This window comes from Equus przewalskii, chromosome 6, assembly GCF_037783145.1.
Source record: "Equus przewalskii isolate Varuska chromosome 6, EquPr2, whole genome shotgun sequence".
Classification (NCBI taxonomy): domain Eukaryota; kingdom Metazoa; phylum Chordata; class Mammalia; order Perissodactyla; family Equidae; genus Equus; species Equus przewalskii.
The window spans coordinates 42,443,362-42,467,880 of NC_091836.1; the positions used below are offsets into that span (position 1 = coordinate 42,443,362).

General features: G+C 41.5%; 1 long non-coding RNA gene across 13 annotated transcripts in view; it reads right to left on the minus strand.

Annotated features, from left to right (window-relative positions):
* LOC139083900 (uncharacterized) overlaps nucleotides 1–24,519 on the minus strand; it is a 100,754-nt gene that overhangs the window by 13,634 nt on the left and 62,601 nt on the right. For 7 of the 13 annotated variants that reach the window (XR_011540978.1, XR_011540983.1, XR_011540986.1 and 4 more), the window contains 5 exons: nucleotides 18,701–19,398; nucleotides 17,507–17,679; nucleotides 16,821–16,873; nucleotides 15,944–16,059; nucleotides 522–2,997 (listed from right to left, as the gene is read on the minus strand). This is a non-coding gene — a long non-coding RNA (uncharacterized lncRNA). Of the gene's footprint in view, nucleotides 1–521; nucleotides 2,998–12,828; nucleotides 12,967–15,943; nucleotides 16,060–16,820; nucleotides 16,874–17,506; nucleotides 17,680–18,700; nucleotides 19,399–24,519 lie in introns of those variants that run through there. The other 6 variants (XR_011540982.1, XR_011540980.1, XR_011540979.1 and 3 more) reach the window with 5 other exon arrangements.

Here is a 24,519-nt window from a genome sequence, read left to right on the forward strand (position 1 = left end):
ACAATAATAGAAATAACTGACTGTTTTCTAAATCTAAGAAAAAGTGAAAACTGCTTAAAGTGAAACAAAAACGGTTTCGATAGAGAACAATAAATTCTCAAATACGACCCATAGCAAGCATTGGCAAAGAGTTTGTAAAATCATCTTCCCTCAGTATTCGCCATCTGAGATTGTCTAAAAGGAAGACCACTCTCTTCCTCCCTATTTTTACCAGGTCTTACTAATGAATCTGGTATCCACCTATGTCTGAACATGCCTATAGATAAAAACATATAAAAAATAGAAAATAGAGGAAGAAGAGGAGATTTTAGGGAGGAAAATAGGAGAAAAGAAGAGGTAGGTGGGTAATAAGAGATAAAGTTTGTTGCAGAGAAGGGATAAAAGACATCCATCTGATGCGATGGTCGCCACGAAAACATGCCACCCGCTCTCGCCCTTGGCTAGGAAGCCAAGTTGCCTCTGCAACTTGGAGGTGCATTTGCTTGGAAGAGCATGGCCACCCAGTATCACAAATTACCTACCTTTGGAACAAGTTATAGCTCTCTCAGTCTTTTGGAACCATTTGGTTTTCTCCATACGTTCACTATTAAAAGTAATTCAGAGTGAACAGGTGTTATGCTTGGTCCTAGTAAGAGCCACTTAGCACTCCTGCATGGGTATTATCTCACTCATTTATGTACAATGGCTGCCTCCCCAGGCCTTTGGGTTTGTCACGCCTTTTTGATTGACCTTTGATAGCCCTTTCTAAATATTGGATTCCATATCTTTTCAAGCTGATGCCATATCCATTCAATTCTTCTGATCAGCTCAACAGTACAAGAAATAGAAGAAAGTGCTAGAAAGTATCTTGAACACTGTAAACTTCTCCAGAGAAGGTAGTGCCTTCGATAATAATCAAAAGGGTAAGAACGGAGGAGGAAGGATAAATCAGTTCATGCTCTGGAAAGAATACAAGGAAGCAGAAGGCAGTTTGAGATGGCCAAAATTACTGAAATTCTGGTTGGCATATGTGAATTTAAGGGCAAAGAAATAATTTCTATATCTCCTTAAAAAATCTCAATGACCGAGGATTCGCTTTTCCCGAGCAGATGTCGGGGAAGCAGCTGGGGCACTGCAGAATGATCTCGTCCTCCTTTCTTCCTGTTTCCAGCACCTCTCAGGAGCCAGTGTTGTTTGGACAAATGAGAAAACTTGCCATCCCCATTCAGTCCTCATGCAGGATTTCAGTTTCTTTGGCATGTTCCTTCCCAGCCTGGCCCTTCATTATACTTGACCAGAGTAGGTCCTGGAGGTAGGATTTGCGTTAAAAAATCATTTTCCCTTGGTTTTAACATAAACTAAACTGCCTCTGTTCCATGTTCTGCTGGCTGAAATTCCTGTCTTTTGTGTTGCTTAGTCTTCCCAGATTATCGATGCTATCAATGTGCGTAGATAGTACTCTCCACTACTAAAAATTAAGCTTAATGTGTCATTTAGAAGTGAATTCTGTCTTATTTCCCAAAAACACTCTCTTTCTCAGTTTAATTCCCAAAATACACCTGATAGTTGACCTACTGCCTGGAGATGGTGGATAAAATGGGATCTATGATGAGTGCACTGAAAATCACAAAATTTTGCCCATCATCCGCCTTCCTGAATTCTCAGTCTCAGACTCCTCCTCATTCTGGTCATAAAATGTCCAGCAATGAGTTCAGAATTGCTTACCAAAGATCGAAGATAAATAATGCAGAATTCGTCAAGCCAGTAGATCTCTCTAGTGGGCGAGTTCCTACTTGGAATCTCATTGTTTTGCCTCACATACGTCCTTGGTGCCTCAGTTTCTCCAAATATTAAATCAAGATAATATGAAAGGCAGGTCAATTAAATAATATGAGAATAGTCCATAAACACTTAGGATAAAATGTACTATTGTTGAAAAATGCAAAGTATTATCATTAATATAATTATTATTTCTGAGATTAACGTGCTCTTAATACATTACATTAAAATATTAATTCTCTGACGCACCCTAGCCTTTTCTTGGCATTTCTTAAAACTTTAGTTTTTATGTAAATGTTGCAGCCGCCTTCTATAGGGGAGAAAAGAGTATGTTCCTGGGAGGAGAGTGGAGACAAACTTAGAAAGGGAGGTGCAGCACAGCTAAGATGACTCATCACAGGGAGAAGAGAGAATTTAGAGAGCAAGATGAGGTGGGTGCACAGCGACATCACAGACTCTGGGTGTTAAGTTGGAGCAACTAAGAAGCCATCAAGGCCCTAGCTGTGCAGGAGAGGGGACAGGCAGAGAGTTGGGTGCCAGTGTGCACCAAGGGGACATTTATTCAAGGAAAATGGGGAAAACAAGTGAAATCACCTACTTCCTTCTGCATGTCTGACCTACCCAACTGGAATGTGACTTTGCCCCTCCTGACCAGGAGTTCTGCTCTGCAAACACTACAGACTTCAGTCCTAGGAGGACTGAGGTCCTTGTCACACAGGATGACCTTTCCCTTGGGAGTCCTTGCAGGTAGGAAGCCAGATAATAATAACTTATTGCCAAAATAAAACTGTCCAAGTTAGATGGCAGGCATCCAGAAATCTCTTCCAGATTGTACAGCTTCCTTGAGATATACAGCAGCCCAGCTTTCAAGATTATAACTAAATTTACTTGGCTGTTCCCCCATCTGCAAGTCGAGTTCAGGTCTGTCATCAGAGTCACACTCTTGATTACATTCTTCCATGCTTTGGTTCTGCTGATGTGTCTGCCAAATGGAACAGTTAATTCAATAAGCTCCACTTCATTATCAATATGTTTTTCGTCGGATCGTTCTGTTGGCCAGGGTTTTTCTCTTATTATGGCTGCATTCCTTTGTTATTAGAATCACTATTATTAGTGTTAGTCATACTACTAATCATGCTCTGTCTCGTGGCAGAAAGCATCGTAGTTGTCAACTTGCTGAAAAGCCGTCCTCTCACAACACTGCTGTGTCTCCACAAGTCAAATCCTGGCAGGAAACCACTGAAAGAACAGAGAAAGGTTAGTGTGTTACTCGTCACCTTTGGGACTTAATTTGTCAGGAAACAGCATTTACTGAGCAACCCTGGGGTGCAGAGCAGTGTGACAAGGGTGGAAACCATTTGGGGCTTGCTCTGGAGACCCTGACAGGCTCCAACCACCTCCCATGCACCTGCCCACAGGGAGGCAGGGCCGTTTAGCAGCTGAGAAGCTGATGGGGTGGAATGCCCCAAAGCTGAGCTGCCAACAGGTATCACTCCACAAAAAATTGAAAGGAAGAGCAAGGAAACATTTTAAGCCTTTCAGAAAAACAAGAGACTTGACTAAATCTCCAGAGGTCTGGAAGAAGTTTAGGGTGAAAAGAATTGTATCACAGAAGCTTTGTGAAGGATGACAGGCATCTTCCATTCCATATATCTGAGCCAAGCAAAACTTTCAGAAAGTTCAAGTATGATCACAACGTCCAGAACCACTGGGATGGGAGAGGATGGAGGACGGTGAGGTGGCAGCAACCAGGGAGAGTAGAAAGTCTTTTGCAGAAAAATCTAAATCTGTGTTTGGCGGCTGTGCTACCGCGAGCCGGGTGTGGGGGAGGAGGCACAGCTTAGTAGCCTAATTGCCACTTGAATAACTTCCCTTGTTGCCCGTCAGCCCTTATTCTGTGGGAACTTGTCAGTTCAACTCCTCAATGGGCAGGTTTGTTATCAGCAAGCGGTTTACAGCCCCTGGGCTGTGCATTAATTAAAATGGCTTTGTGCAGAGCCTTATTCATTAGCACGCTGCTTCTTTAATCACTGCCTCTTCAACCACCAGGACAATCTATAAATCTCCTCAAATATGAAATAATGAAGTGGAATGGTTCAATTTATTACGACGTAATAAGTCAGGATAATGTGGGGGTGGACAGGACGGCACTAAAGCAAATTCCTGCCCAGCGCCTTCCCTCCTCATTACGCGAGACACCAGGACACGCCAGAGCAGACGGAACCTAGCTGGGCTACCGTATGAGCTAAACTCCCCCTTGCCCTTTGCATTTCTCATCTGGACAGGCACAGACCAGGGAAGAGAATGGCTAGGGATCCAGACAGGAGCTCAGAGGGAGCTACAGTGCCCACGGGTCATTCCCCACAGAGATGGAAGACGGAGCTCACATCCACCATCTCATTCAGTCTTCCAGGACGTGTGAGGAGGCAGGGTAGGGACAACCCCATTCATCCCAGGAGAGCCTGAGGTTCCGCAGCACAAGTCACCCACTCAAGGGTACACAGTGAGCAAGGAAGAGATCCTGACCCGGCTCTTCTACACAGACGCCTCATCCCTAACTCCACATGAGAATCACCTGCCAGTCTTTGAAACACTAGCAACTTCCCTTCAGTCCCCACCCAGAGGAATCACAGCAGAGTCTCTGGGCTGAGGTCTGAGCATCAGCAAGCAGGAACAGCTCCTTGGTTAATTCTAATGTGCAGCCTTGTCCCTTGGGGTGCTGGTTAAAGACGGAACTCCAAGGCTCCTCCCCCAGACATTCTGATTGATTCATTTCGGGTATGGAACCCAAGAATCAGTATTTTTATCTAGTTGCTCAAAGGATTCTTATGATATGGCACATTTGAAAAACACTGAGCTGTCTCTAAACAAGCTAGCCCTTGCTATCCGTCCCTCCTCCTAAGTCAATGATTCTCACCCCTTTCCCCCACTGCAATACATGTGGCAGATGTCATTTGTGTGACTGACACACTTCCACCAGGGAAGCCAGAATTCTTTCCTAAGACTGTGCTAAATATAATGAACTGCATGATTCTGTAATTTCCTGCATGCTAACTAGAAACTCCTTCATTCTTTCATCACTGATTCTTAACAACCCCATGTGCCCCAAAGCACTGCCTTAAGCGGCACTGGTGACTTACACAGGTGGGTTTCCTGGGGCTGCCCATTCCTCCCTAATTCCTCCATTCTGGGATTCCCCGTGACCAGTAACTAGAAGCACAGCCTGCCTCTTAGATGAAATCAATGAGACACTTCAGACGAGAGCCCTGTGCCAAGTAGAATCAGCAAAATGCAAGCCCTGGGAGACAGATGTTTACGTATTCATTCTCTCCAGAAGCTCACCCACAACTTCCAGGAATGAAGCCCCTGGTTTTATAGTTCCATCCAGAAATAGCCCAAAGTCAGACACCGAAAGAGTGGTCAGCACAGATTTGAAAGGGAAACAGCTGAATCGCCAGAGTCGTCCAGATGTAGACATTTGCTACCCATGCTGCTGAGCAGTTACCCTCCTGAGCTTCCCAGACTCTCCAGCAGCTGACAGACCTTGCCTTCTGGCATGCTGGCTTTCCTAGACATCCTCTGAAAGAGAAGGGGCCGCTCTGCACCTCCCTAGCCAGGTGTGGTCCACCTGGCCTCTCCAACCTGTGCCCGGCCTTCCTCCTAGAAGGACAAGGGAGAGAAGGTCCTGGGGGTTAGCCCAGTCCTTCTCTGCAGTGCAGATAGTAGATGGGGCAGTGCAGGAAAGGGGCAGCCTCCCGTTGGAATTGGGCATCACAGGCCATGACAGCCTTCCCTTGATGATTTCTTTCTGCCCTAGAGGCACCTCACAGAGTTGGTGAATGGGGACTGTACTCTTGGCTCCAGTCCTTTGAGATCCAAATGTCATTCCAGCCAGGAAAATGCCAGGAACTTACTCTATACCAATAGCATTGCTGCTTGCAAACAAGGGCTATTAGTCTACTCACTCCACACATTCTACCTTTCTCTTTTTCCCCCTTTTACGACATAGCACTTATCAGCTGGTAACCTGCTATCACATTTAGGTTTTTACTGTTCTTATTTTTTATTAACGCTCCCCTCCTGCTAGCAGATAAGTTCCATAAGGGCAGGGATCATTGTTTGTTTTGTTTCCTGATATATCTCAGTTGCTTCCAATATTACCTGCACATAGTGGGCTCTTGATGAGTATTTGGTGAGTGATGGCAAGCCCAGGAGAGCCTGAGACAGTGGGAATGAGATTTACCCATCCCCCATCTTGCCCCACTGGAAGGGAGACACATGAGGGAGGGAAAGCATGTGCACTTTTCACAACTCTGCCTATACTGGGTATGCAGAGAGACTTGGACCATCTTTACAATCTACAAACTAAGAAATCACAAATCAACTGCCAGCTGACCTCCAGGCTGGCATCCTACCACCCTCTGCACAGAAGATCCTGTCACTTTCAATCCATATTGGTTAAGGGCATTGAGAAATCAGATCCCCCAAAGAAATATTGGTTGTTCTTGTTTAACAAGGTGACAAATAACATGCTTAATAAATTACAAATGATAAAATATTGCAGAAAAACCCAATATCAATTTTAATACTTTAAAATGATTTATTAATCCGCTTTCACACTGTTTGCAGGGTCTGTTATTTCTCACATTCCCACGACACACTGTGAAGGAGAAAGGGGAATTTGACAAGGTGAGTAAAGGGAGAAAATGTGGCTGGCTTAAGGGATGGGATGAGTGATGTCAGAATAAGCTGAATCAAAAGAGAAAAGACACCATCACTCCATATCACAGAGATGGTTTCACAGACTTTCTAAATATTCATGAATCTCTATTGCCATCTCCCCTCTCTAGAAGATGCTAATAGATCATGTATTCTATGAAAGTGCTTTTAACTCTTTCTCCTACGAAAACCACTGATTCCATTGTCCCTATTGTATCAAGTACCTACCTCTAATACAGGAGCAGAGTAGTCAGTTCATTTTGTTGGATGGAGGGAGGGATAGAAGTATGGAGGAATGGAGAGATGGATGGGTACTTGGATAGATGGATGGAGGGAGGGAGGGATGGATGGATGGATAGCTGCATAGATGAACGGATGGATGGATAAATAGTTGGATAGATGAATGGATAGATGGAGGGGGTTAGGGGGAGGAATAGAGGGAGGGAGAGAGGAAGGGATTCATTCTCTGATTTTTGGGGCTCTGTTTCTCACTCAGCCACTCTATTCACCTGTAGACCCCTGCTTCCTAGCACATGGACCAATACTATCCACAGAAGGGTACAAGGCCCAGGACAACCCCTCCTGGGAAGTGTGAGGGTTAGTCAAAATAATTGCACTTAAAAGGACACCTCACTCTTGGTAGCTTTCATTTAAAGACAGGAATTTCAAAATCAAATTTTAAAGATGTTTAGGAAAGGAGAGTGAGTAGCCCCCTTGTACTCCCCACCAACCCAACCCAAGGTGGTGGTTCTAGTTGTTTCTCAGAGATGACTGTGAAGAGACTGAAATCTCGGAGGTGCTCAATGTGTTTGTTGAGTGGATTCAAATGTCTGCAGACCCTCTCTCCAGAGCTCAGAGAATGTGGAGGCAGCAGCCGTCTAAGGGCACAGGCTCTGGGAGCAGATAACCTAGTTTTGTACCCCAGCACCCACGCCTCCTGACTGGCCTGTATGACCTAGGTAAGGTACATAGCTGCTTGTGCCTCAGTTTCTTCAACTGTAAAATGGGAAATAATGCAAGTCCCTCTCTCCCAGGGCAGTTGTGGCGGTTACATGATTTAACAGATGCGGGGTTCCCAGCATACAGCTGGCTCCTGTTGGTGTTTTGCTGCCACTGTCTTACAAGTATCTCACTTGGAGTCAGATGGAGCTTGGTTCAAATCCGGCTCAGCCATTTGCCAGCTCTGCCTCGAGGTTCAGAGTGACAGTTACTCAGGCTCTCCCTCTGTAAAATGGGAATGATTACATCTATCTCCAAAAGCAGTTGAGAGCTCTAAATGGCAAGATGCACACAATAATCAGGTATGGCATGCTGTTAGTGCTCAAAGTGGTACTAATTCTAATTATTATGCATGTTAGTCATTGTAACTAACCATCATCAATATTTCTGGGGGGAGCCCTGGGTGTAAAGAGCAGTTTGCTTCTTTGTATTTGACCCAACTGCAGCTGCCCCTCACTCACAGGCGTGTGTATGTTTGTGACCCGGGTCCCGTCACAGAACAAAATGTACAAAGAAAGACCTGGTTTCCTTGAGGAACGCAAAGTTCAGTCTGTCTGGTGCCTACATTTCTCCTAATTAATTATATGGGCCAAACTGTCTAGAGCTCTTTTATTTCCTCCATTTTCTGGTTCTCAAGCACAACAAACTAGAGAAAATATTTGGGTACAAAAAAGAATAGGTAAAATTCCTTTGACGAAAAAAAAAAACCCAGGCAAATTAAACATACTGAGAAATAAGGGAAAGAGGCAGAGACAGGGACGAAGATGCGGCAGCGCCTGGGATGAGGGAGAGCAGAGCGCAGGCGAGCACAGCTCCCTGAGCAATGCGCGCAGCTTCCATTCTCAGAGAGACTTGCTTCTTGAATGCAGGTGTAAACGGTGTCACAGGGATCACGAAGCGAGCTGCCTTCTCACAAACCTATTAGCTGTAAACAGCAATGTTCTGTAATTCCAGCTATTAGAAACAGCTCAAAGAGAAATCAAATCTCATTTAGCAGGGATTGCAGGGGTCTTCTTGGACTATTTTAAAGTTTCATATTCATCTAAGGAAACAGGCTCTAATTCTCCATTGTTGGCTTTCTTGGAGGCAGTGCCATTCTAAGCTTATTAAACACCCATTTAAAGGGACAAGGAAGGCTTGTGAATGCCCCCCCAGACAGCAGCAGGACTATGAATGATTTTTTAAGTCAAGGGAAGTCACAGGGACAGGTGGAGCATTTCTTGCAATTTGCATGTGATAAAAGGTTGTCTCTGTTCTGCTCCCAGAGAAAAGGAAGTGATCGTAACTAGAGAGGAGGTCTGTACACATCCTCAGTTCACGAGGTCAGCTTCACACACTATCACAAAACCAAGAAACCTCGCGATCACTAGAGAATTTAAGGCAGTTTTCTGTGCCGATTTTTTATCACTTGTTCAGACTGTCGTTATGTTCTCTCCCAGAACCCCACAAAGTCTCAGAGGCTTATTTCGTGGAGACACTGGGGTCACCAGTCTGACGGCAGGAAAGCTGAGCTTTTTTATAAATCATATTTATGTTCTAATTTTTAAGTATCAGCTTTCAAGAAAGTCAGATAACATTTGCTTATTTGATCATCAGTATGTGTCTGCTCAGCAGCTAAGAGCCGTATAACCCTAACCCTACACGTCCGTCAGCCAGCAGATGAGGATAGAGTCAGGTCTCAACGCTGCAGCTCTGACTGTCCCACAACCAGATCAAACTACTTGTCTTCCTTCCCTTGGAAGTAAAATTCTTCATCTCAAATCCTTTCGGTCTCAGACTTCTTAGAATAAGTCCCCTGCACATGGGTAAGCAGACTTTAGCCTAATTATCCTGCAACCACTAGTGAAGACCATATTTTTGTTTCATATTTTTTTATTGGAAACCAACCTTGTTTTATTAGAGCCTTTCAAAAATGTTGCCGTGTGAATCCTACCAAAATTAGAGTATATGCATCCACATTCCCAAGCTATTTGAGAATTGCAGTGCTAATGGGACTTTGCAAAGGCAATGGGGTCATTCTCAAGGCATATGAGAGACTCAATACACCCAAGCAAAAAAGTCCCCTAAATGGCCTTTGATTACCATTCACTTCCTGTAGACCTCCTTTTTCATCATTGCTGATTACGGATATATCCATGTCTGAATAATATCTTTCCACTTTATAATCAGACAACTACCACTTACTCTGATAACCTGAGACACTCTAAGTATAATTTTGCCTGCAGAATACTCAGTCTGCGTACAGTCTATTTTCAGGGGGTAGGCAAATTACCATACACTTTCAGGCAGAAAGGTGACTAGAAAAACATACTAAGAAGACATGAGTTGTTTCAGCCTATACCACCCTGCCCAAGCTGGGAGTCAGAGGATAGCTCTAAATACTTGGTGCTGAAAATTCCCAGCCCCAAAGGCAGCCGTGAAGCAGAGCATTGCATACATGGACCTCGACCTCCAAGCTTCTCACCAAGTCCTCTATAAAAAGCCCACCCTACTCCAAGGGATCTATTTTCATAACAGGAATTATTATTCTTAATTTTATAATATCCATTGCCCTCTGTGATTTAAGTTGCCCTCACCTATAAGAGTCACATCCAATTGAATCCATATAGAATCTTTTTCAGGGAATAATATTAGCAACCCTAGCCTGCAAACAAGAAAAGAGAGACTAGAAGACCTGCCTCAGTGACACCAGAGGAAGCGGGCACTCTGGAATGGAACTTGATGCCTTACTATGTGTGGGGTCCTAATGAAGAGACAGAACAAAGTCCTGGAAGTAGGCCCAGCACAAGTCAGAGACTCAGGTTCTAGTCTTGTTTCCACCAGCTCGAAGTCACCATGGATGTAGAATCTAAATTCTCTAAGGCTAGGGCAGTGTTATCAACTTGGCTGCAAATTGGTGTTGCATGTGGAACTTTGGAAAAACTGATGCCTGGACCCACCCCCAGCATTATGATGTAATTGGTCTGGATAGCAGGAGTTCTTAAGGCTCTCCCAAGTGATACTCCACAAAAGCCTCACTTTCTCCACCATGAAAGGAGAGTATAATATGTGTCCCATAAAATTACAGTCCTATTAGGAAAATATATGGGTAGGTTATATGAGAAAATATTGTGGAAGGAAATGGTCTACATATGCAATGATCTGCACATTTTAAATGAATCAAGAAAAATACTGAAATGTTTCAAAATCAATCAAGATTGGCCCCCAAAATGGTTTTCTCTCTTAATAATTTGCCTTCAGTGACCTAAGAGGGCTTTAGACTCTGACCCAACATCAACCAATAGGATAATTTTGAATAAAAAATTTTCCCCTAAGTTTCCTAGCAGAGTAGACTTTGTCATAAAGACCAGTTTCCAGATGTTGCTATATGAACCAGACTCTTTCCAGATCATATGCTTGCTTATTCACAGTGTCCCCTCAACTCTGTGCTGGGCATTATGGTTGGTGATAGTGGATGGAAAGATGAGGCATGCCTCTGCCCTCATAGAGCCTATAGCCTAGATATGGGGAGCATCAATGCTGCCAATAGTCAGTATTGTTCTCAGGCAATGGCCAACAAACCTGCAGGGGAACCCAGAATGGGGACATGCTTAATTCCTCCAAAGAGTGATGGTTACAGTAGAGGGGACATTTGACCTGAGTCTTGACGGAAGGGTACAAGTTTGCCAGAGAGAGATAGGGTTATATGAAAAGGCATGGTGTGTTCAGAGACTAATTAATTCAGTAGAAGGGTAAAGAACTCTGCCTTCTCTGCTAAAGCACCTGGACTTATTAATCCTATTTTATAGGTAAGAAAACTGAATCCCCGAGTGTTTAAGTTAACAAGCTCAAGGCCACACAGCTATGGAGAGTTAGATATGGTCTTTGAACGAGGAAGTGGCATGGTTAGATTTTTCTTTAGAAAGCTAATTCAAAGAGCATTTTGAAAGAAGGATTGAGCAGACGTGCAGGAGCACAAGGAAGAGATAATAAAACTTGAACTACAGTGCTGGCCATGAGGGTGAAGGAGAGGGACCAACAGAGACATTCCTGAGGATTAAGTGTGCTTGGTGGTGATGGTGGGAGAGACACCAGGGGGGAACTGGCTTATTGTGCAGAAGCAGTTTGCATCACTTCACCAGATCTAGGCTCTCCTCCCCACAGACCCAAACCCTGCCAGTTGATGCTTTTGCATTTACTTTATGTACTTATCTACTACTGCTTCCTAAACTTTGAGAAGTACACAAGTTGGTAATCACCTGAAAATTTTCAATTAAATGTAAAAAAAGTAAAAAACAAGTATCTATTCTTTCTTTTGACTGTTCTATTGATTAAAATGAATGTCTGTGCTGGGACTGCTGAACCATGAAAAGCAATCTGTCTTAGATGGGTAACAGATCGTTAGAAAATCACTGGGTTGAAGGAAAGAGTCAAGAAAAAAATCTGCACAGACCCACATGTGGGGGTGTCGGTGTGTCTATCTGTAGTTATGCCGCCATGTATGGATATGTGCATTTCTATATATAGGGGACATATGCCACACTCTTCAATCAGCTATCACGAGCCAAAGGCATAGGCAGGATTCCTGACAGAGTGGTACCATCCACGGCTTAGCAGACTCTAAGGCACACTGCAGGATGCATGTGGCAGGGACAGGCGAGTGAGGGATTATTCAGATAATAAATTCGGCTCTCAAGTAACCCCTGTCTGACATGTGAGTTTGACAGAACCTACAACATTGTGCTTCAAGACCATTTCCTGGGGAATTTGGAAAAACAAGTGGCATTAATATGTATGCCTCTAATTTCATCAAAATGCTAGTTTACGAGAGCCATTCTACATACAAGAAACCCTTTGCTTAAGACGAAGGAAAAAAATGAAAATAAGAAAGAACTCTTTCTCAGCCACTTCTCTCTACCACCTCCTCCAAATAAAATAAGCTATTGCCAATTCTGCAAGGTACACGTTAGAGTTTAAATTAGAATCCAGCCATCTTAGAAGATTTTGAAATGAAGTGTTTGCCCTCTATAAACCCCCCTGGAACAGGGTGAGCATTGGGGAGGCTGGGGAATCAAGACCTTCCATTAAGACAGACAAGTAAAACTAAAGGGCAAGGCTGTCCTTTCCTCCTAGGACAGCTTACTTTGCCCATATTCATTAGCCAAATTATTCAGACTAGCACTAACATTTCCCCTGGGACCTTTCATTAATGGCCACCTATACTCCCTTCTTTACTACCTTCATCTCTGTGGTCTGTCTTTTCTCCATCCCCACCCGTATCCTTCTTCCAGCCCTCCTCCCCTTCCTCTCTCATTGCCACCAAAATATGGGCTACATGGTTTCAGGACACTTTTGGTTCATCTACTTGCCGGAGCAGTGGATCCTCACTGGGGCCTTTAGTGACATCGTCTCAGATCGGAAAGAGGGAGGCCGAGGGTGGAATAGACTTGTTTTTCCATAGATTACTGGCTCTTGCTTGAGTAGAACACTCCTCTATCCTCCAAGTCAAGTCTAAGGGGATGGAGACTCATTTGGAAAAGTTGTTTGAGCTATGCCCCATGACAGAATTTATGTCTTCTCCACTGGCTAACTATCAGCCTTGAACACGTCACTTAAACTCTCTGGGTTTCAGTTTTCTTACTGGTAAAATGAGAATAATAATTGCTGTGATAGTAGCTGTCAATAGTACTTGCAAATTGATTTATCCTTTGATGAAGTTAAAGACTTTCTGAAAATCTGGAAGCAGTTTTTGATACATTGTTTAGCATCTGAAAAATGTGAGCTGGCTGTTTTTCCACCTCCTTAGAGGATTGTGATAAGGCCTGGGTGACTAAATGCATGTAAAATTCTTAGAACTGTGCCTGGCACAAAGGAACATTGCTACTCATTCTCTTTGCTCAGATGCTGAGGAACAATGATAGGAATTAAATTTCCTCATAAAGAATAGGAAATATCATACTGGCATCTTCCTTATTAAACACTAAGTCAAGAACAGAGGACAAAGATATAGGGAATGGGAAAAATGGCCTCTCTATGAAGTTTCGAAAAGAAAAATGTGCAATGTCCCAAATGGAATTGGAGGAGAGAGCCAACGACCCTCTACAGCTCCCTTTCACCCAGGCCCACGTGTGCGTCCTGTTTCTGATGGACTCTGCTGGGACTGGGACTACAGAGACGAAGTAAGACACGGGCCCTGTCATGGACAAGCAGGCTAGTGATGGTGACACCAAAGGCCCCAATAGTCCCTAGCATGGAATAGGAATTCAGTGTTTAACGAGTGGAAGAATAGATTCAAGACTGACTGAATGAAGACTATAAAAATAATAAACACAAATCACTTGCATAGGAAACACTTTTGAAAGAAATTCTGCTAATATAGAAATTCATTAACCTTTTGAGCACAATTAACCTTTTATTTCAGTCTGTATAAATAATTATTTAATACTGAGTACTAGGCATATATAAGATACAATAAATACATGGCATATAGAATGCACATAGAATATTCTAGTTCCCAGAAAGCTTTAATGCATCTCAGACTGGAGAGTAAATGATTCCATTTCTGTTTTATGCCTTCTTTTTTTTGTAAATTAGGGGTTTTCTAATGGATAAAATCTGATTTAAAAAATAGTGACCTCTAATAATTAAGTTCCTAAAGGGTGCAAAAAAGACCTAAAAAGTCTGTGAAAATAGATTAAATGTTGGATGCATAAAGAGTGAATTGGCTATCTCTTTTAATTTGCTTTTCCCAATCGAGATGTTCCATCTTCAGTTTAAATGGCTGTCAATAGCACCCGCAAATTGATTTATCCCTTGATGAAAAAGATTTTCTGAAAATCTGGAAACAGTTTTTGAAACCTTGCTGTTACTTAGCTTCTGAGGTATGTGAGCTGCTTTTTCCCACTATTTTTCATCTTAGAATTCTAGCATCTGCATAAATTTGTAAAACTCACCTTTTCTTTAGATATACAAATACAGAAAAGGCAATAGAAATTGCTTATCAGGCACTCAGGTTGGGTGAAGTTTTATCATAATGAAGCTAAATGAAATTCCCAGATTGCTCTGGTGGAGAGGAATGTCTTGATATTCCACTTGTGGAAAAGTGGTTCTATGCCAAAAATAAAGGTACATCAATCTCAGCATAAGAGAAATCAAAGTCTCTGCTTGCAGAAGCAAAAGCATCATTCTGTAGCGCAGGGGCTTTCCTGTTGCACAGCAGGCAGCATTCCTGGATGGTCTTAACGGGGGTTTGGTGAGGATGTGGAGGATACTGGTTCCTAAACTCCTTGATTATGTATTCCCAGTCTGTGTGTGTTTGTGTTCATGTGTGTGTGTCCGTGTGTGTGGATGCACATGAGTGTTGACCTCAGTTGCGGAGAACTGAATTAAGCATGTGTCTTATTTATGGGCACACTACATCATTGGTTCATGCACGGTCCCATTTGTGTGTTCATCTTCACTCCTATTACCCTCTCTCCCACAGGCAACCAAGTGGACATCTTTGAGAGACATGGATGATAGAGACATATGGGTGCACGCATGCATACATACACACACATATATATTCCTTTATGTATAAGTATAAAACATGTTATTTGACTTATATACATGTATCTTACTTTACATACATTGTATTGTGCTAGAGATCTCATTCAGTTTCTTTCTACATTGAACACCGTGGTTTTAAGAATTAGTCCCTATGCTGGGGAGGTTTGTTCTGCTACATCCAAATGTGTCATTCTAATTTATGATGTGATTCCATCCTGCTTTATCTATCCATTCCTCTGGTGACATACATTCAGTTTGCCTCCATCTTTCCACTACCAAGAACAATGCTGTAATGAACATCCTTGTACATGTGCCCGAATTGGCCTGGAAAAACTTTCCTGGGAAATATACCCAGGTGGGAACTGCATGACCTTAAGGTATATGTATATCTAAGCAAGTACCGCTTCATCGCCCTGCACAATGGAACCCTCAGCCTACACTCCCACCATGCAGGCTCCTGTATCCCCACATCCCCACTGACATACTACTCAGCCTTCTTTATTGGCAATTAAATGGGGTGTTAGTTTTCATTTTTTTAATTTCAGAAGAGTTTTGGCATCTCTTTATACGCTTGTTTGGTCTCCTTTTAGTTTCATCCTATGCATATCTCCTGTTCATATCCCATTTTTCTGTTGAAGTTCCTGCATTTCTCTTGCTGACTTGCAATAATTTCTAGATATTAATCAGTCAGTTTTCCATCACATATATCATCTCTCAATATGTTACTGTTGACTTTATCCATGATATCCCTTTTTGAACAGATATCCTTAACGTACTGTAATCAAGTTTTGCCTTTATGTATTTTTATGCATTTTGTACGCTTTTGGTGTTTTAAAAAGTCTTCCCCAACCCTGGATCACAACAATTTTCTTGATATTACTTTCTATTAACTTTAGAGCTTTACCTTTCATATGTATGTGTTTAATTAATCTGGAGTTACCTTTGTATATGGGTTCAGCAAGGGATCCAGTTGTATGTTTCTCTAGATAGTAAGCCAGTTTCCCCAATCACATCGATTAAAGAGACAGTCTCTTCCTGACTGTTTTTCAGTACCACCTACAAAACACATTAAATACATTTGCGTCTATCTCTGAGTTCTCTATTTTTCTCCATTTATCTGTCTGTTCTTATACTAGTGTCCACTTTTCTGAATTGCTATGACATTATGGCACATCTTAATACATGGGAAAGCAATACTTTTCTTTTACAAAGGTGACTTAGCTATACTTGGACTTTTGTCCTTTCATACAAATTTTAGAATAAGTTTATTGAGTTCTTTTTTTTTAATCCACCTTGTACTTTGATTGGAAATGTATTGAATATATAGATTAATTTGAGAATATTGACATCATTATAATAAATTATCATACTATGAGTAGGAAACGATTCGTCATATATTTGGATTGTTTCTATATATCCATTAATAAATTTTTTTCATAAATAGCTAGTGCTACTTTGTTAATTACTATGTATTTTGTTTTTGTTTTCGGCTGTTATAGGTGGTATCTTAGATTTTTAAAATATTCTAGCTGATTACTGCTAGTAGAAAGACATGCATTTGATCTTCTTAAGTTAATCTTGTGTCTGAAAACTTTGCTGACCTCTGTTTTTAGTTATAATGGTTCAATTTTCTTGGTTTTTCTTAGCATATGATCATATTATCTACAAATGACGGTTTCGGATTTTCCACTTGTTTCACCTCTGATTTATTGTTTGCATTTATTCTTTTTTAAATATCGTTTAAAAACATCTGCTTTAATTCAAACTGCTTTAGGGTCAGTTTAACTCCCAATGTTGACTATTTTCCAGAGACTCACATGATGTCTTATCTTCCAGGGACATCTCAACATCTCATTCGTTTTTGAGACTCCTGTAAAAGTTCCAGAAATTTGACTAAAATACCTACCCCAGACTGTGGATGAGAAAATAAAAGCAGTTAAAAAACCATTTATGGAGTGAATACTGCAACTCTCCTTTCCAAATCAAAGGGTAGAAATGAATTTAGATATAAAGTTATAACTGTAGCTACTTCCTGAATGACTGTCTGAGGCGTGATTGACATGCTCTGTCTTGTCCATATGTAGATAAATAACAACCAAGACACATACTCTTCTTCCAATGTGCCACAACCTCTTCTAACCATTTCCTGTGTATTATCTCATGCCACCTAACAGAAATTTGAGGTGACTACTGTTATTTTCCCTATTTTACTGATGGGAAAGCTGAAGTAGGAAAAGGTTAAATACTTTGCCAAAAGTCACACAGCCAGTAAGAACCAGAACCAAGTACTCAGACTCCAGGAGACTGGCCCCGGAGTCCATGCTTTCAGCATCATGCTCCTTCCTCTGTGTCCCAGGGCACATTGCCATCTCAGAAAGAAACTGCCAGCACTTTTGACAGCAATTGGGGGTGAGCTTTGCTCCATCACCTTTATCAGGACACATTTTAAAGTCCTTTTGGGCACAGCTAAGTAGAATAGGGGCTATTCCTCCATTATCATTACCTTGGCCTCTACTTCTTTTTCTCCATGCAGTCCCGCTGGCAGACTCTCCAGCCAAAACAGTCAAGAACTTCTGCTGTGCCAAGGAAAGTTCAACCACAGAACAAGGGATGAAGGAGAGGGAAGGCACGTCTCTGCGGGCGGCCGCTTGCCGTCAGTCTCAGCAAGGATGCTGTCTGTCCACAGACATGAGGGTGGAACAGGGTTATAATCTGGGCAAGAAAGACAACTTTCTAGCTTCTCTGACTAGGGCTTCCTAAGAAAAGTACTATTATTTTGTTTTGAGTATTGAAAATACCCAGATTAGACACATCTATATTCAAATGTAAATACCCTCTTTCCACCCCCCACCCCCAACATCCAAACACAAAATGCAAAGACTAACATTCTGGTTTACAGATATTCTAGTTATAGATATGATTGGTTCTTTCTGTTTAGATCATAAAGAGATGGCTAGGTAGTAGTATATTGTCTGTGTGCGAAAACAAATCTTTTTAAATGATGATGTGTATTTAACGGTGCGAGAATAAGCCAGAAGTGTACAGCTAAATTTGGCTCTGACTTGGAAGTGCAAGTATTGTAGGCTACACCAAATGAAGAGGCTGCCAGGGCAGCTAAGGCTGTGCTGAAGGAACGTGAACACTCGCTTGTCACAGGTTAAAGAGGGTGAAACGGGCATCTCTTCACATGCACAAACTCTCCTATTCATAGTTTTTTCCCCATGAATCAGTGAGTCCAGGTTTTTATGGCATCCTCAGACACCAGAGTTTCTATTTTCAAACTATCATTGTGATCACCACTGCCAGAAATAAGTCACCTCAGCAAACTCTAATGATAGCAATTTTGTGATGCATAAAATTGATTTATGCTTACAATCAAAATGTATTCCCCTGATAATTTATGCTCAACAATTTAACATAATTATTTGTGCCACAATTTTAACATTTCTTCCTTCCTGACTGTCAACTCTGGAATACAAACACACACACATATACACAAAACAAAAAACACACTATCCTTCGGAAGCAGGATTTTAAAAAAATCAATGTCATAGCAGCCTCTTTTGTATCTTGTTGTGACAAGACTGAATTTAAACAGCCTAGGAAGTCAAAACAACAGGAGAAATATCAATATATATTAACTTAATCAAGAGGCTCTGCTCTGCCATCCTTGTCTACACTGGAATTATGCTCCCACCGTAAATTCCACGTCGCTATTAGCATCTTGAAACTTCACAAATATTTGAAGTCGTCAGCGGTTGTCTGAGATGAAGGATGGCTATAGGCTTCCAGACATCTTCTTTGCATCTGTATGAGATTTTTCTCACAACTGTTTTGAGAAAATCACTCCCCAAGCGAGCTCTGACTCACTTGTTTGAATTCACAATCTTAAAACATCTTTTATCCAACAAATGCTTTTCTTCATGTCCCCCAATGGCATTCCAGTACAAATTTCATTCTCCGTTGCTCTGCACAAAACTCTTTGAGAAGAAAACTTAATAAAACACATTAATCCAAAAAACACACAATGTACCAGCCTCATCAAATCCTGAGTGTGCCACACAAGACTTTGAAACAAGTACCTGATTGAGACATCAAGAGGTAGAACAATGAGACAAGCATACCAAGTGGAGGGACCAAATATATTTGACCTTTTAAATGAACACTCAGTTGCTATTCATTCATACCAGCATGTTCCATTCTTTCTCCCCAAAAAGGTAATTGGAAGAGACACTCCAATGGTCTTATTTAGCACATAAAATGTTCACTTTACCATATATGAAGATGATTCTTCTGGTCGATGAATACTGCAAGCTGTTTCCAGAGCAATAGCAAGTGAGCATGTAGCCATTCCCACTCTCTCATTCACTGCTCCTGGAGATGCAGTGCTCTGACCTGCAACAGTCGAAGGAGAGTCTTCTAGTCATAAAAACAAACAGAGCTCAGGGTCCCCCTGGGTATGGACCAATTTTGACACTTAAGACAGGATACATAATTTGTGGGGCCAAGTGCAAAATGAAAACGCAGAGCCCTTTGTTCAGAATTAAAGAGAATTTCAAGTCAGTGGTAGCAGAGCATTCAACCAAGTGTGGGGCCTTCTGAGGGCCGGGTCTCATGCGGCTGCACAGGTCTCAGGCCCAGGAAGCCAGCCTGCTGCTACTTCAGTCTTTCACTTGGCGACAACTCAGAGTTGAGGGGACGTTGCTGCATCACCAGTGAGGACCTAAATGGCTGGCTGTCACTAGCGAACCCTCATGTAAGCAGTTCATTCCAAGAAAGCTTCCTCCTTCACCCAGAAAAGCAATTCAAATCATCATTTCCTCCTGCTTGGGGTAAAGGAGGTCCAACACGCCACTGCCATTAAGAAGGAAATAAATTCGTTTAAATTCTGAAGGGCCCAGTTTCTCTAAAATTCTTTTTTGGAAGAAAACAATTTAAGTCTCATTCTAGTGCTAGGATTTCTGAGAAGACATAGGAATTGACACCCATATCTTTCCACGTCCTCTTACTACAGTTACTTCCCTGAGAAAACGTGCATCCACGCTGATCTCTAAAGAGGTCCAATGAGAATGTCCAAACACATAATTCTTCGTATAAATACAAATGTTAAAACAAGTGGGATTTGGCAACCACTACCCTTTAAATGACACAAAAAGAGAAAAGTGTGCTTGTATTTCTATAAATCCTAGGACTCCCCTGAACCAATCCTGCTAAGAATGGTTTTTGTCTAAGATAATGTTTGTTATTATCAAACATTATGAGAGAACCTAAGTCAAGGCTTTCCTGTGGACATTTCTTTCCACCAATTTAAAGTTGCCATACCATGAGGTTGTGGGAATTGTCATCTTTGTGAGAAATTCAGCTTCGACTTTTCCAAGGATTACATGTAGCAGAAGCTCAATCTAAAGAACTTGTTAACAATTAATGTAAAAATATTACCTACAGGTCATCTTCTGTTAATTGATTCTGTTAACAAAACTCCGTGTCAACCAAAGTTCCAATATACTTCTATGTAATCGTGATTGATGTTCAGATATATATGTATCCCATCAATAATTATTTCTTGAGGTCTTACTGGCCTTACAGCATCCCAATGGATACTTTATATTCTAAAATACAGGTATGTAGAATGTAGAAAAATAAATATTGGACTAAAATAATGGACACGAGTTACTTACAATCTAATAAAGGAATGAATATATAGATAACTACAATATGGAGTTTAAATAAAAACAAAAATGAATGCCATCAGAAGACCATAGACTTGATGTTGTAGGAGTTCAGACAAAGATAATACTTCTCCATGGAAAGATCTTCAGGGTTTTCCCATAGAAGAATTATTAATTTAATTATTCCTGGAACTCTGGATAAGAATACGGAACAGTTGTTGAGTCAGAGTCTTCTATCAAAAGGAAACAGCATCAGCTAGACCAGAACTATCCAGACTACCCAGTAACCATCTAGGTAGGAACCATCTAGTCTGCCTCTTCCCCTTCTTCTCTGTAATTTTCCAGAGAAATCTATACTTGCTGAATGTCCTTCCTCCTCTTCCTAACCCTCAGTAATCTGGCTTCTGCTTCCATCTTCAATTCAATATATTCTCAGAAAATGCCACTTAAGAGATCTTAAATGTCAAATGTAATGGGTGTTTTAAAATCCTACTCTTACTGGATCTCTTTGCTACGTGTGCTATAATTAATCATTCCTTGCTTCTTGAGGCTTCCATGACACCACGTTCTCTGGCTCTCCTTGTACCTTGGATGGTTTCTTCTCTTGCCCCTTGTGCGCTCATCTTCTTCCATCTGCTTTGTAAAGGCTGCCATTTCACAGGGTTCTGTCCTCCACCCACTGTTTTTCTCACTCCACATGCTCCCTGGGTAACCACTACCATGCTCATGATTTTAATTACCGTCTATATGCCAATGGCTCCTAAATCTATATTTCCAGCATCAGCCTTATCCTCTGAGCTTCAGACTCATATGTCAAAACTTTACCTCAATATCCCACAGGCAACTAAAACTGAACATGTTGAAAATGCAAATCATTAGCTTTTCCCCTAAATCATCACCTCCTCTTGTATTTTCTGCTCCAGTTGGAGGTTGCTGATTTTACTCACTATATATTTCCCAAATCTGTCCCCTCCTTCCTTTCACTCCTAACAAGGTCCTAGCTCAGTACCTTCTCAGCCTTGCCTAGAGCATTTTAACAGCCTCCCCAAGTTCAGTCTTGTCCCCTCAAACCCACTTCTAAACATCTGCCAGGGAGAATCTAGCTTAGTTACATAAGCGCATGTGTGCATGTGCAAACTCACGAAACTCTCAAGCTAGACAGTACGGTAGAGCATTTATCACTGTATTTGTTTCACTGAATTATAAATGTCTGCTTATATGCCTGTCCTTACTAGACAAAGAGCTACGAGAGGTCAAGAACTATATACATTCATGTTTGTATCCCCAAGGATATAACACAGTGCTGCCTGGGATAGAGGAAATGCTCAGTACAGTATTTAATGAGCAACAAAGGCTTGGAAGTGAGGAATTCTGGGATGTATGCAAAGTGCAACATAATTTGGATGTTTCAGAAGCACAAAGATAAATAGTGAGAAGTAACATTGGGGCCAGATAATGGATGCCCTGGCATAGCAGGCTGTGATATTTTTATTTAAAATAAGAAATACGTATTTAATCTTAGTTCCCTTTTCTGGCACAGGGCTCCTAAAACCCTTGGAATTTGTCTTTTGTTTTGTTAATGAGGTGACTTTTGGGGAGCAACCTAAGGATGGAGGTTGCTTGCCAGGGGAACCAACCATGAATAGAAGGTTAGAACTTTCAGTCCTACTCCCTGATTTCCAGGGAGCAGAGAGGGGCTGAAGGTTGAATCAATAGCCAATGGCTAATAATTTAATCAATCATGTCTATGTAAACGAAGCCTCCATAAAAACCAAAAAGGATGAGGCTTGGAGAAGTTTCAGGTTGGTGAAACAGAACACTTCCACATGCCACAACACGAGGCTCAAACTCCACGAGAACAGAACCTCCTTTGTTGGGGACCTCACCCTACATATCTCTTCATCTGGCTGCTGATTCATATTCTTTAATACCCTTTGTAATAAACCAGTAATCTGGCTAGTAAACTGGTTTCCTAAGTCCTGTGAGCCACTCTAGTTTAACTAATTAATAAAACTCAAGGAGGGGGTTGTGGGAACCTCTGATTTATAGCCTTCAATCAGAAGCACAGGTGACAACCTGGACTTGCGACTGGCATCTGAAGTGGAGGGCAGTCTTGTGGGACTGAGCCCTTAACCTGTGGAATCTGACCTTGTCTCTGTGTAGATAGTGTCAGAATTGAGCTGAATTGTAGCACATCCAGCTGGTGTCAGAGAATTAATTGTTGCTGTGGGAAAACCACCCCCATACACATTAGAATTGGGTGCAGAGCTGCTACAGGCCAAGGAAATTGGACTTCATTTTGTAGGCAACTGGAAGTCACTGAAAGTTTGGGGCTTAGCAGAAATGTAATGTTATCAGCACTATATTCACAACAATGATTAATATTTATTACCCTAAAGCATGGCACAATGCTACCTTCTGACTCATCAAAGATGGGTTGTGTTTTGCCCACCATAGTAGTTCTGTCCCGATGAGTATATTGTTTTCCATTGTCATTGTTTGGAACTGGTAATCTACCCTCTCCATTCAGAAGATGGTGAATCATTAAACAGTTATGGAATACTTTCTATAGACTAAGCCCCAGGCTAGGCACTTTCACAAATGCTATTTTACTCCATTCAAAAGATTAATTCGATAAAACACATCATAAGATTTCTGAACTATGTTAAACAATGAAAATAACGTCCTAGACCCAAAGATCTCAAAGGCACATACGGGATTATGCAGAGTTTATTCTGTTTGTTTTTTAACAAAATTGCTTCTATCCAAAGGCTTGGGATATAGGTAGGAATAGAAATTCACCTTCTATAAATGGAGAAAATGAGACTCAGAAAGATTTCTTAATGTATCAAAGGCCACAAAGAAAGAAGATGACAAAGCCAAAGTCGGAACTCTGTCTGCAGCGCATGCATGGTCTTCCATTGGCTCCATGGTCTAGACGTAAATTTTACCAGCTCTGAAATGTGATCTCCATACAAGAGACAAGTGGAAAATTGGCCATTCAGCAAAACAACAGTGGAAGGAAGGCAGGCTGCTGGGTGAGTTCCATCATCTATTACCACGCTGGTCCTAAATTTTCACACCTAATTAATCAAGCTTGCTCTGTAATCACTTTTCTACGTGTGGTGTTGGTGGATTTTACAGCTGCAGTTTTAATGAGCTGCTGTTTCTTCTGACATTTGGAAAACTAATCTGGAAAAATGATTCAATGACTTTTAAAGACCTTTCATTTTATATGTTTGGCCATGTAGATTTTCAGGGTCCTTGGAGCAAACAAGGGGCAGAACACTTCCCACACAGCTGCTGTTCAAGCCAGTACATGGCAGGCCAGTTCCTAGGGAGGAAGTGAAGAGATGTGGCTGGCAGCCCAGAGAGCTAATGAGGATTAATATTAGTGATTGCAAACACCTAAGAAATAAATGGGAATTTGCGACTTGGCTTATGAGAAGATGATATTTGAAAACCCAAAAGCTTTCATAAAATACTAAAAATTTGGGAGGTCATCCCATCTTGGAAAACTGGAAGTTATCAGGGTAGATGGAGAAAATATATTCAGTACAAATAGGAAAAATTACCAAATTATAGAAATATGTCAGCTACTAGGAGAAACAGCGTGAGAAGCAACATTTCCACTTACAAGGAACATTAATTAATATTCTATAGCCTATGTAATTCTTGTACTTACTTCTCTAAAATTGGGGTGTTTTGCTGAGAAAAAAGATCCCAGAGGAAATACACATGTCAAAATACATTATTCCTGAGTGCAGGGCACATATGGATGAGGCTAAATTGGCCTTCTTCTTCCCATTGCACCCTGACAGGAGCTCCAGGATTAAAGACTGCCAGT